The following is a 6,118-nucleotide window of genomic DNA, read 5'->3' on the forward strand; positions in this document are numbered from 1 at the left end:
AAATAAAACAAAAATACAAATTTGGCCCTGGTCAAAAGTAGTGCTTTATATATGGGAAAGGGAGCCATTTGGAAAGCACACTGGAATTATACTCCAACCTGGAGAGAAAGTCTTGATATCCTGTCTGTCTGGCATCAGCCGACATTTTCCATCCTTTTGGTTGACATAGTCCTCTTCAAAACTGCACCAGCATAAACAAAACATTTCAGTTGTATAACAATTAAATTAAACTAAACTTTACAGCATTTGAGTACTTTTACATTATGTTTATAACTTAAAATAAGTTCCACCGCATGGCGTGAGTGTTGTTTAGGCTAAAGGTTCAACATTGAATGGAGTTGTGATGATACCATGAGTAAAGATCATCTATAAGATTCCAGGCTGTATCACAACCGGCCGTGATTGGGAGTCCATAGGGCGGCGCACAATTGGCCCAGCGTCGTCCGGGTTTGGCCGGTGTAGGCCGTCATTGTAAATAAGAATTTGTTCTTAACTGACTTGCCTAGTTAAATAAAGGTACAATAAAAAATTTATCAAATTAAAGTGACTGTATCTTATCTGCCAGATAATTTAATCAGCACAGGATGAGAAACCCAACTAGCCCCCACTTAGACACAACTTCAGGCCCTATTCAGTCAAAACCACCAGCCAGGTTTCTGGGATAGGTCAAACCCAATGCACTCTCATGCATGTACTGTATAGTTTTAGTGAGCTAAACAATGTTTACAGTGTGAAAAAAATCTACCCTTATTGCATATTACAGTAAATTCAGACCTGCTTTCTAGCTAGGATGAAATAATATTGTTTGTTTTAAATCTGGATAATGAAGTTTACAAAGGTTAAATCAGTAAGGCTGGTCCGAATGGATCGTCACTTTCCATTCATCTAGTAAATGCATATAATTCACATCACTTCCAATCTCACTCATCAGCATAGCAGGTATCTATATGGTAGTGTCATAATGTTACCTCATTGCTGATTAACCTATGGGCTCAGTCGTGCAATACTTACTTTCCTTTCTTTCAACCAATGGGCATGAATCTAGGGAAGTATTTGTATGTCAACTCAAACCTTGTGTCTCCCACTTGGTGTTTTGCAGCAACAGTCTTCCAATGACCTTCCACCTCCCCACCACCACCAACTGAAGGCCTGTCATCGGAACCCCGTTCTCCCAGTGTGGGTTCGATGCCAGCTGCCCAGCATAGGACAACCTGTCATCAACATCTGGCTCTGAGGAGCATTCCTCGAAGACGAGGCCTATCCCCAAAATATTCAACAAAATTCCATATTGTATTCTGTCTCTGTTGTCATTCAGTTAAGCCTGTTCTCGATCTAGCTGGATTTCACTCTGATTTCAGTGAATATTCTGTATGCTAATGTAATTGCTTTTTCACTTTGATGAAAAACCTGGTTGTCAAACATAGAACGAGTGTTATGGGGCCATCACATTTCAATATCCCTTTTATAGAAAATTACAGCTGCTCTATGATTTTCTGTGAAAATGCTACCATCTAATAATACTTACAGAGATTTACAATAGCTCAACCTATCCGCTGACTTTTGTTGGTTACTATTTCTAGCCTTAATGCTAAATCATAAACAGAGCAGAAAACACAGTCGTGTTATTATGAAATCAGTCGTGTTATTATGAAATCAGTCATGTTATTATGAAATCAGTCGTGTTATTATGAAATCAGTCATGTTATTATGAAATCAGTCATGCTATTATGAAATCAGTCGTGTTATTATGAAATCAGTCATGTGATTATGAAATCAGTCATGTTATTATGAAATCAGTCATGCTATTATGAAATCAGTCGTGTTATTATGAAATCAGTCGTGTTATTATGAAATCAGTTGTGTTATTATGAAATCAGTCGTGTTATTATGAAATCAGTTGTGTTATTATGAAATCAGTCATGTGATTATGAAATCAGTCAGCAGGTAGCTTAGTGGGTAAGAGTGTTGTGCCAGTAACCAAAAGGTCGCTGGTTCTAATCCCCGAGTTGACTAGGTGAAAAATCTGTCGATGTGCCCTTAAGCAAGGTACTTAACCCTAATTGCTCCTGTAAGTCGCTCTGGATAAGAGCGTCTGCTAAATGAGTAAAATGTAATTATGAAATCATTAACCTTATGACAGTCACATTGGAGAAGAGGCTGTACATTGTTTTTGGTTATGTTATTTCCAAATCAATTTAGTTACCGTTGCACTAAATGACAAAAAAAAACCCAAGCTGTTGACCAAAAAGGTAGAAGGGTGACCGCTTTGTTGTTGTTTGAATCCCAGAATGTCAGTTTAATAACAGGGCCCAAAACGTGACTATTATCTGATATGAGTTTGGTGAAGAAAACAGTCCTGTGGAGTTGGGCTCTGTCCCAGAGTGCCTTGCAGTACCTCATTAGCAAAATGACTATTAGCTGGGGTCATACACACACACACACACACACACACAATCACACATACACACAGAGAATCACAAAAACACTATTAGCACGGGTCATTGTGGTCACTGGCGCTGTCTCCTTGGCAGAGCAGTCACGGTTGAGATGTCCAGGGCTTCATTGAGGAACTGGTACAAAAACAAAATGGTTACAGTTGGAAGTCAACAACTCTTATTATAATCCATGGTTGCGTCCCAAACGGCACCATATTCTTTATATGGTGCACTACTTTTGACCAGGGGCCTAAAGCGTTCCAGGGAATAGGCTGCCATTTGTGACGCAGACTATGTCAAACATTATTAATGTGCATAGTTACATTAGAGATCCTTGTAGTTTGTGGGGTTTGATGAAGGCAGAAACACGTCCATAACATGTGGTGGTTAAACTTTGATTACGTGCGCTGTCCATCTTCACAACAGTCAGATTACTCCTGCGCTACAGGACCCCCATAGACTCATTAACTTAATGCTAACGACTTTCGTTAGAGTTAGGGTTGCAAAATAAATTCCCTGTTTTTCCAGAAATCCAGGGTTGGAGGATTCAGGATTTCCTACTTATTCCCTCCTGAATCCGGGAATCCTCCAACCGGGATTTCGGGAAAACCAGGGAATTTATTGAAAGTTCCCGAAGTTCCTGAGAGAGAGGTGGATGTCATGTGGCCTCAGTATGTTGTAAATCTTCCTCTGTGTGGACTGTTGACAGGCAGGTACTTATGTTTCACAGAGCTAGGGGAGTAAAGCGAGAGACCTTCACGGCTTCATCACACTGAAGTGAGTTGTTAAAACAAACAACTCTGGGCCGGAAAAACTCAGGGGGAGGGAGGGAGAGAGAGAGAGAGAGAGAGAAAGAGAGAGAGAGAGAGTGAGAGAGAGAGAGAGAGAGAGAGTGCGTGCGTGTGTGCATGCGCGGGTGTGCTCTGGTGCGTGCGGGTGTGTGGGTATGCATTCGTGCAGTGATTGGCTCTGTTTATTGTCTATGCATAGTCACTTTACCTCTACCTACATGTACATATTACCTCAATTACCTTGACTAACCTGTGCCCCTGCACATTGACTCTGTACCGGTACCCCCTGTATATAACCTTGCTATTGTTATTTTACTGCTGCTCATTCATTATTCGTTATTTTTCTTATTTTTAACATATCTATTTTTTACTTAACACTTATTTTTCGTAAAACTGCATTGTTGGTTAAGGGCTTGTAAGTAAGCATTTCACTGTAAGGTCTACACCTGTTGTATTCGGTGCATGTGACAAATAACATTGGATTTGATTCGATTTGATATATTCTCTAGTGACACACACAACCCACAACAAATAAAGTACAAGGATAATGAAGTGTGAGTGATTAATGTCTGTGGAGAGACCAAACATTAGCTTCCATTTTGTCTGGATGACAGCCACAACAATCATTCCATGACCCTGTGGACGTGCTGACTTGACCTTCAATAGATCCTGGACTATAGACAGCGTGCTTTATCGTTGAAATGTATCTGTACACTATCTGTGTTGTTCTGAACAGATTGGTTGTTAGATTTTTGCGTGCATGGACAATTGCTCAAATGGCTCCAAGGTGAAGTGTCCCCTAGGTACAAATCTAGGGTCAGCTTCCCCTCCTATTTTTACATTTAGGTCATTTAGCAGACGCTCTTATCCAGAGCAACTTACAGTAGTGAGTGCATTTTTCGTACTTTTTCATACTGGTCCCCCCAATCCTAATCTTAAACATTAGTGGAGAAAATAGAAAACTGACCCAAGATCAGTGCCTAGGAGCACGTCACCCTACTCCGCTCTGAGGCATGAACAACTATGAAGTAACAAAGGTAGATCTAGGGGCACGTCACCCTACTCCGCTCTGAGGCATGAACAACTATGAAGTAACAAAGGTAGATCTAGGAGCACGTCACCCTACTCCGCTCTAAGGCATGAACAACTATGAAGTAACAAAGGTAGATCTAGGAGCACGTCACCCTACTCCGCTCTGAGGCATGAACAACTATGAAGTAACAAAGGTAGATCTAGGAGCACACGTCACCCTACTCCGCTCTAAGGCATGAACAACTATGAAGTAACAAAGGTAGATCTAGGAGCACGTCACCCTACTCCGCTCTGAGGCATGAACAACTATGAAGTAACAAAGGTAGATCTAGGGGCAACGTCACCCTACTCCGCTCTAAGGCATGAACAACTATGAAGTAACAAAGGTAGATCTAGGAGCACGTCACCCTACTCCGCTCTGAGGCATGAACAACTATGAAGTAACAAAGGTAGATCTAGGAGCACACGTCACCCTACTCCGCTCTAAGGCATGAACAACTATGAAGTAACAAAGGTAGATCTAGGAGCACGTCACCCTACTCCGCTCTGAGGCATGAACAACTATGAAGTAACAAAGGTAGATCTAGGGGCAACGTCACCCTACTCCGCTCTAAGGCATGAACAACTATGAAGTAACAAAGGTAGATCTAGGAGCACGTCACCCTACTCCGCTCTGAGGCATGAACAACTATGAAGTAACAAAGGTAGATCTAGGAGCACGTCACCCTACTCCGCTCTAAGGCATGAACAACTATGAAGTAACAAAGGTAGATCTAGGAGCACGTCACCCTACTCCGCTCTAAGGCATGAACAACTATGAAGTAACAAAGGTAGATCTAGGAGCACACGTCTCACTCCACAGAGTAAAGAATCATGTACATCTCCTTCCCTGTGGGCATACATCATTAAAAAAAAAGTCTAAAGTATGGAATTGCATCAAAGATGGTGGATTACAGTTGGCATTCACATATAACGGGGCGGCAGGTAGCCTAGCGGTTAGAGGGTTGGGCCAGTAACCGAAAGGTCGCTGGTTTGAATATCCAAGGTGAAAAATCTCTCAACGTGCCCTTGAGCAAGGCACTTAACTGTAATTTGCTCCAGGGGTGATGTACTACTATGGCTGACACTATAAAAAAAAAACTTTTCACTGCACCTATCCGGTGTATTTCACAATAAAACATGTTTGTTTTTTTTAATCATGGTCTGCGTTCCAAATGGCACCCTATTCCACATAGTGCACTACTTTTGACCATATAGTGCACTACTTTTGACCATATAGTGCACTAATTTTGACCATATAGTGCACTACTCGCTCAGCCCAGTCAAAGCTATTCGCTGCTCTGGCACACCAATGGTGGAACAAGCTCCCCCACGACGCCAGGACAGCAGAGTCACTGACCACCTTCCGGAGGCACTTGAAACCCTACCTCTTTAAGGAATACCTGGAATAGTATAAAAGTCATCCTTCTACCCAGCCCAGGACCTCCACATGAAATCAAATCAAATCACATTTTATTTACCACATGTGCCAAATACAACAAGTGTAGACCTTACAGTGAAATGCTTACTTACAAGCCCTCAACCAACAATGCAGTTTTAAGAAAAATAAATGTTAAGTAAAAAAAAGATGAGTGAAAAATAAAAAAGAATTATAGAGCAGCAGTAAAATAAAATAACAGTAGGGAGTCAATGTGCGGGGGCACAGGTTAGACAATGCTGATCGTCTGAGACCAGCCACCCAGACAGCTGATGAAACTGAGGAGTATTTCTGTCTGTAATTAAGCTCTTTTGTGGGGTAAAACCTGCGCCCCTGCCCAGTCATGTGAAATCCATATATACAGTTGAAGTCGGAAGTTTACA

The sequence above is a fragment of the Coregonus lavaretus genome, assembly GCF_964263955.1.
Source record: "Coregonus lavaretus genome assembly, chromosome: 8".
In the NCBI taxonomy this organism is placed as follows: Eukaryota; Metazoa; Chordata; class Actinopteri; order Salmoniformes; family Salmonidae; genus Coregonus; species Coregonus lavaretus.